Source organism: Pteropus vampyrus, unplaced genomic scaffold (assembly GCF_000151845.1).
Source record: "Pteropus vampyrus isolate Shadow unplaced genomic scaffold, Pvam_2.0 Scaffold244, whole genome shotgun sequence".
NCBI lineage: Eukaryota > Metazoa > Chordata > Mammalia > Chiroptera > Pteropodidae > Pteropus > Pteropus vampyrus.
This window is the reverse complement of record NW_011889025.1, coordinates 4,439,607-4,447,901: the sequence shown is the minus strand read 5'-3', so window position 1 is coordinate 4,447,901 and position 8,295 is coordinate 4,439,607. Positions and strand designations below refer to the sequence as shown.

The following is an 8,295-nucleotide window of genomic DNA, read 5'->3' as shown; positions in this document are numbered from 1 at the left end:
ACCATCCTATTGCTCTTTCCCAGTAGCACTGCTCCCCACCATCACTATATGTACAAAACAAAAGCTTCAAGCCTGCCTGAGGCTATAATTTTTTTTTCTTTTTTAAGAATGTCAGCAGCTATTGGCTTCACAGTCTGTGCCAGACTGCATATTACAGTGAACATATACCATTCTCTTCACTGTTGACTCTTTTAGGCAAATGCCCTAAGCATTGATGCCCACAGCTATCTTATAATATTGAGGCATTGTGTTAGTATGCTAGGATTGCTATAACAAAGAACCACAAACTGGGTGGCTAAAACAACAAAAATGTATTGACTCATAAGTCTTAAGGCTAAAAGTCTAAGATCAAGGTTTTGGTAGGGTTGATTCTTTGAAAGAGCTGTGAAAGAAAATCTGTTCTATATCTCTTCCCTAGCCTCTAGTGGATTACTGGCAATTTTTAGTATTTTTGGCTTGTAGAAGCATCACCCTGATCTCTATCTTCATTTTCACACGTCAATCCCCTTTATGTGTGTCTGTGTCCAAATTTTCCTTTTATTTATAAGGACACCAGTCATATTGGATTAGTGCCCACCATAATAACATTATCCGAACTAGTTTTAACTGCAACAACCATATTTCCAAATAAAATCACATTCTGAGGTACTAGGGAGTTAGGATTGCAACATATAAATTTAGGAGTCCAACCCATACAGGCATGAATTACTACTTTTCACTTTAAAAAATAGTATCATTTCCATCATGGCCTCAACATGATTGATGAAGATGCTCTTTTTCTCACTGTGGGAGTTTGCTTATCATTAATGACTAGAAATCTGAAGAAATAAAATAAAATAAAAAATGCTGACGTTTTTAGTTTAACTGGTTATAGTATCCTTTTTCTATTGGATGTTCTGATGAAATGTTCTTTATGACCTAACTCTTCAAGCAGAACAGATTATAGAACTGATCTGATTTTAAATTGAATGTGGATTTCTGTGGCAACAGAGAAATTCATTGAGGCAATCCTTTTACGAGCCATTAATAATTTATCGACCCACTCAAGATATCTTTTTATCAAGAAATGTGTTCTTGTGCTATAGAATACATTTCATATTTGTTATCTGTTCCTCATTTTGTATATTCAGAAAACTTTGGAACGTGGTTCCATAGCATAGCGGTTAGCCCATCTGTGTTACATGCAGAAGGTCCTAGGTTCACATTCCAGTAGAGCCACGGTTCATGGTCTACGGCCATGCCACCCTGAACAAGCCTGATGTCTGATCCTGGAAGTGAAGCAGGGTTGGGCCTGGTTAGTACTTGGATGGGAGACCACTTAGGAAGATCAGGTGGTGTAGGCATAAGTAATAATAAAAAAGAAAAAAACACATAAATACACTGACTAGAAATCATGCCTCTTGGCATGGAAGTTTATGCAAATTTTCATCATCCTTTTTCTAGTGAAAAATAGTGCAGACAAATAAGAATGCCATAGGAGATTTTGTATTAGAAGAAATTGAAAACTGGCAGAAATGGCTAGCTATCCACCAAAGAGTCTGGCTCCCTAGCAATAGTGTAGAATAACAGCTAGATAGTGGCTGACCAGTCAAAAGCTACATTTTTTAGTCTGCCTTGAAATTAGCTGAAGGTATGTGACTGAGTTCTGGCTAATGGAAATAGAGTTAAAGCAATTTTTGTCATTTCAAGACATGACCCATGGTTCAGAAAAACTTCCTATGCAATAGTACATTCTTTGTCAGATAGATGTTGAATTCTAGGCTAACACTAAAAACTGCATATAGAAGATGAGAATGGCTCTGACAGCTTAAGACCCAAACATACATTTCTACTACTACTAACTGGACTTTATATGAGTGAGAAATAAACTTATATGGTTATAATCTACTGAGAATTTTCAGTTTAATCTTCTAACAACAAAACTAACACATACCTTTGTTAATGCAGACACAAATTTTGTCATGTTTCTTATTGCTCAATGTGGCATTTCTTCTTTGATAACAAAAATAATTCAGAGTTTGCCTTAAAAAGTATCTTCTAAATTTAGTAAGAACTTTTTCTTTCTTCTTTTATATTTCTTGTCTGTTTCTAGTAAATGATAATCTTTCTATCAACTATGAAGTGAGATCAGTGACACTAGTGACATTATAATTGGATTCCAAGGCTTGTGTTAGCTATTTCCACATTGCCATATGTTAAGAAGTGAAAGGAAAGTGAGGTGAGACAAAGATTTTTCTCTTCAAGGACAGAGTTGATGATTTACTTAATTAGTAGCTTTAGCAAATAGTACATGGCAGATAATCAGAACTGTTCTTGGCTAAGTGATAGAGCAAAAGGATTAGTAGCCTCCTTCCTAGAGTTATCCCTCAAGAAGATTTCGCCAATCAAACTGCCAACACCAAGTATTTCTAGACACTTTCTTTGAACATGAGAAACTGATCATAAAATAATATTTAAAATTATATTAGCTTAGAGAAGAAAAGTCGATGTTGCTATGATTCAATGTTGATTCTTTTGTTGTCTGTTGAACTAAGATTAGTTTAGAATAATTTCGTAGCAAAAAAATTCTATATTTTTGAAGCAGGATTTACTCTTTGCTAGAATTTTGCTGCTATCCATATGTCATTAGCCTAAAATGAACTAAATTGCATCCTACAAAACATTCAGTGCACCTTTCCATTTCCATATTTTCTCACATTGTTCTTCCTTCCTTAATATGTCTCTCTCTGTTGTCCCTGTTTCTAAATTCTCCCTTTTTTCAAAGACTACCTCAAATCCTCTCACTTTCCCCAAACCATTGTACACACAGATGTCTTTTCCTTCCCTAAGTTTCTCTGATGCCACATTCCCTGTACTGCCCATGAGGTAGAAGTTATAAACTACTTCGTTTATTTATCTTTATAAGTGGACATTTTATTTCTCCAATTACATTAAAAATTGTATTAGTGTAGAGACCCTGTCTTAAACTAGTTTGTATTCTCCAAACCTTACCAAGTACATTTGCCTTATACAGATTTAAGTATCAAATAAATGTTTAAAAATAGGCAGACTAGGGTAGTGAAAAAATCTTTAAGTGGAAATAAAAGATGTAAATTTGAGACCAGATTCTGATGTTTATTAACTTAGCAAACCTGGGTAGGCATTCAATTTCATTGGTTCTCAATTTCCTTGTTTGTGAAATGGTGATTAAATTACCCTATTCACGCTACTTCACAGATAGGCTAGGATAAGATAAGATAGGATAGGATAGGACAGGATGAGATAGGATAGGATAGGATAGGATAGGATAGGATAAGATAGGATAGGATAGGATAGGATAGGATAGGATAGGATAGGATAGGATAGGATAGGATAGGATCCCCACAATGCCTAATACATAGTAGTCTCTCAATAAATACCTGATGAAAAAATAACTGAAAACATGATTTACTGATTAGCAAATTAAAACAAGTAGTTCTTTCCAGTTAAGATCCTCAAGCTACCTTTCTGAGACTTCCATTTGTTATTTCAATTTTTATTTTTCCTAACCAGAGAAAAATAGCTTACCTGGCTCTTCCTTTCTCCTCATTCAAATATTCCAACAGGAAGAATATGTTGGCTTCTATCAAATACCACCTTTCTTCACACATTCTGGTATTCCAAGGTAATTTTCTTTCTTCCTTTTTAAATTTTTTTTGTCAGTGAATGTAGAGGTAGCTTTTTCTATCATGATGGATGCTTCTAGCTATTATAAATCTCACTTTCAAAGATTCTTAGGAATTTGTTACAGCTATAATTGTTGAAAAGCAAAAATATATAGTGTTTATAAGTCTAGACTCTGGAGTCTTGGTTGTCATGTTTTATAACTGCTAATTAGTAGTTGTGTGACCTTGGCCAAGGTATTTAACCTCTGTGCCTCAGTTTCCTCAGCACTAAATTTATGGTTGGTAATAACAATATCTAATTTATACAGTAGTTGTGACATTACAATTAAATAATACATACAAAAAACTTAAAATACTGCCACATTGATAGTAAAAGCTCAATAAATGCATATTTTATCTTATTATAAAATATAGTCAAAAAGCTTTAAACAATCTCTACCTCTATTACATTTGTAAGAAAGATTTTTATTATACAAAGAGTATCACACATGCTATCTTGCTACTTTTCTTCACTTATGTATTTTGAAGGATATACAAGACACTGTTAACATTAGTTATTTCTGGGTATTAGAAAGGGAGTCAGAAATAACTATGGTTCTTAAATTCACAGCAAGATTCTGGTTAGGCAATTTGTCTGCTTGATTATAGGAATTAGATACATCCTGTATACATAATTAGTTGACACTCATTTCTCAACAATATAGTCAACAGGCACAGCATGAGAACTAACCATTCAGAAGAGATATTAGTAGTAAGGAAAAGAAAATCAGAAAATTTGAGTGAGTTTCTGCTGAGTACCAGACCTGATTCAATGCCAGTTGGATTGGTAATAAATGCAATTTTAAACTCACACTCAAAAATTATTCTTTAAAAAAGTACAAAATCTAAGCATCTCCACTAATGAAATTGTTGAAATACTGAACTTATTAAAGACTTCTCTTGGCATTTAAAATGTTTGTCACTAATTCACAAGTCCACTCCCACCCCCATTCCTACCCCTGCCACTGGTTAACAAAATATAAAGCATAACATCCAAATGGTTCAATGAAGAAAATATCTACCAAGTGATTACTACCACAAAGAAAATAATGGTTGTCCTCTTTGTTTTGATAGCAAAAGAGAGACTACAATTCTGGAAAACCAATATTTGTTTCCCAGCCAAAGGGAAAAATATAGTGCACTGGCCACTATATTTTTATAGATGTCCCCTCATATATTTTCCCCACTATTATAATATGAACATGAAGGAAACAAAACAAGTGGAAGAGAATTATTTAATAAAATAATGTATGATTATCTTTTGTCTGAGTACTCATATATCGAAATTATGACTCCTCATTTCCTACTTATTTAGCATATCTTCATATTGTGGAACTAGTAAAACTCTTTTACATTTTACCAGTAACATTTTCAATAGCTCTATGAAACTATTCTAAAAATTAAAAGTTCTAATATTTACCTTCCTCTGGACCACACTGAAGTTTTTCATCTAATTTTGTCCCTGATGGCTAACAACAGCCATTTTTTTCTTTCTTAGTTTTGAGTCATTGCTATGATTCTTACATAGTCTCCTCTATTTAAGTAAACTCCCTCTTTTTAAAACTTTATGAGTTTAAATTTTAAACATAAATAAGTCATTTACTTATAGATATGCACAGCATTCTCTCATTTACCATATTATAAATAGTAAAAACCAATACACTTTTCATGTAAAAATGACAGTTAAAATGTCTGCTGATTTGTATTTCATTTAGCTCATAACTCATTTAACAATCAGCTGCTTTTAAAGAGGTGCTTTCATTTTTGTGTATTCATAATAGAAATACTTGAGATTTCTAAAAATAGTAAAGAATAACTGCCTTAAAGATTAATCATCTGTATTTCAGCTGGTTACAGAATAACAATGTATATTACATTTCACTAATGATCATTATCTTTATTTTCTCATTTTCTGCTTTCTATAAACAAAGGGCTAATCAGTTCCATGTTCTGTGAAACGTCAAATAGAAAACGAATCTAATTTACCTTGCAAATTCCATTTTTCCTATATACTGTCCAATTCAAGTCTGATATAGGTTAAAATCACGATTTAAAAAAAAAATCACCTGCTTAGAAAATCTTTAGTTTTGATTTCATGGGCAATTTACTGTGTGATTCTGTTTTCTAAAGGCATTAGGCACTATGGAAAAGAACTGAAATGTTGCAGGTTCTTGTCTCCATGGTGGTCAGGCTTGTTTCCTTTGCTCAGCAATTTTATTATTATCCCTTTCTCAGTCTTTCAAATCTGTTTCATTCTGAAGAGGTTTTAGTTTGAGAATTAAAAACCATTTTATAGCATGAACACAACTCTAGGACAACCTTCCTACCTTAACATTTGACCTAGGAAAAAGGGACTGAAGCGGTTCTTTGAATCCATGAAACATTTTCCCCCTGCTTTACTACTAAAATGACAATGAGGTTTTAAAGCTGCATTGAAGCAACCAAATCAGTAGATTTTCATTGCACTTATAATGTAGGAAAGAGACAAGAGTATTGAAATGTTAAATCAAACTACATTCAGAGACTACAATATGCTTATCAGCCCCACAGCCAGGCCAGGAGGATGCATTCAGAACAAAGATTTCTACTGGGATTGCTAACAACACATTTCCTCACACCCTGTGGAAGGGGAAACAGGAACATCAGAGTCTTTAAGTGGCTGCTCTACATCAAATACAATCATTTATTCTCTATGGCTAAAACCATGGGGAACCTATGGATTAAAGGCTGGGATTTTACAGTAGGCCTTTCAGGCTACATACTCTTCTCTTTCCCATTCTTCACTGTATGTCTATATCAAGGAAATTGAAACTAAAGAGTGATATGTAAACTGAATTCCCTGAACACTTGGGGATCCTTTTCACTCTCTGTCTCTGAGAGGAGACCACACTCTGTCTGTGGAGTGTTACACTTTTCTAATAAACTCTCCTTTTGACTCTAACTTCGGCATGCATGTGGAATTCTTTCTACACTCTCTGCCAATAGACCCTCTTCTCTTGGTGCAGGGCTTGATTTCCCCATGCCCCTACTTGGGGAGAGTTGCTATCCTGCATCACTTAGATCTTTTCTAGTTAAAGAACTATCATGTGAAGACTAAAATAACCCCAATTTTATTTAGTGCCTTATTTGTTTCACACATTAAAAAGTCATTAAATGCAATAAAACATGACTATGACAAATATTGTCTATATAGGTAAAATTTGTACTTTGTTCACGTTTCCTATCTAATTGTGAAAAAAAAAACAAAATAAGAAACTCCTTATGTTCACTGAGGCACTGGGGCACATTGCCCTCATAATAAATTCTCAGAGTGGCTTCCAGGTCCTTTGCATTAATAGTCTATTTTCTGTTCTTTTTATTCTTTTGTGCTTTTTATTTTTCTTCATTCCAGAGTCATTCATTGAAAGATTAAGAATAATGTCCACAAATCCTTGTTTCATCAAGGGGAAACTTTGTGCAGAGAGTCATATGATGGACTCTTTCTCTTTTCTTTGAATTGCTTTTCAGAAACCATTCATAAAACACATTCCTTCAGGCAATTTTAATCTATTCAAATTCTCAGGGAACTTTAAAGGTGTTAGTTTCTAAACTGTCTGTTTTACTGTATAAATTTTCTCAGATGGCCTAGGAAGGAAAGGATATTGACCAGAAGAAAGGAGATGACTTCATGATCATCCCTTCAATCTGTAAAGAACCCTCATACACTGCTGATGGGACTGCAAATTGGTACAGCCACTGTGGAAAACAGTATGGAGGTTCCTCAAAAAAATAAGAATTGATCTAAGAGAGGAGAGGAGGCATCTGAAAAATGCAAAGGAAAGGGCTTGCAGAAATGACAGAGTCAGCCAGTTATAGATTAACCACACCCTATAGATCTCTAAATGGCCTTCTGGAAACTCCTGCAACACTTACTTGATAAACGACCTGTAAATAGGACCAGTGGTCTGGGAATTCCTTCCCCTTTGCAGCTCAGACCCAAAACTCCCCCTCCCCATCCTGAGTCATGAAGTGTACGTAGAACCTCAGACTATTGTAGTCACCAGCCTCCAATAGACACACAGACCACCAGAAATCAGTGAGTTATAGGAAACATACTCTTTATTCAGCCAGCTGGGTCTGCCAGGGGTACGCAGACCCCAAATTAAGCAGCCCTGAAATGTAGAGGTACAGGATTCTTAATCCCTAAATCCCTATTCTTCATCCTGTTTGAACACACAAGTCTATTTTTCTTCTTTTTACTAACTGTCAACCCACAGGTCAGTTGTGCAAGCGGGGGTACAGAAGCAGAAAGCTTATTGTTAGAGTGTTATGTTCCCATGGGCGGTAGCCAAACAGTAATTTTCTAGCCAGCACAAGACAAAGGAATCTTGAGGCCCTTGCATGGACACTGCAGAGATATATAAACTGTAAGAAATAAAACCAAGTGGAGCTCGTGCTTTGGTGCTGTTAAGCCCCATGTGCTCACTGGCTAATAAATTCTCCTTCTGCTAACAAAGTTGTCTTAGCATCCAAATTGCTCTGTCGGGTGTTGCTTCTTGCAACAGATTTACCATAAGATCCAGCAATCTCTCTACTGGATATTTACCCCCAAAGATTTGAAAACTCATATCTG

The 8,295-nt window shown here is 34.9% G+C and overlaps 1 pseudogene; it reads left to right on the top strand.

Moving 5' to 3' along the window:
* The first annotated feature begins 1,227 nt into the window (after positions 1 to 1,227).
* Positions 1,228 to 1,343, top strand: LOC111729074 (annotated as a pseudogene).
* The last annotated feature ends 6,952 nt before the right edge of the window (positions 1,344 to 8,295 follow it).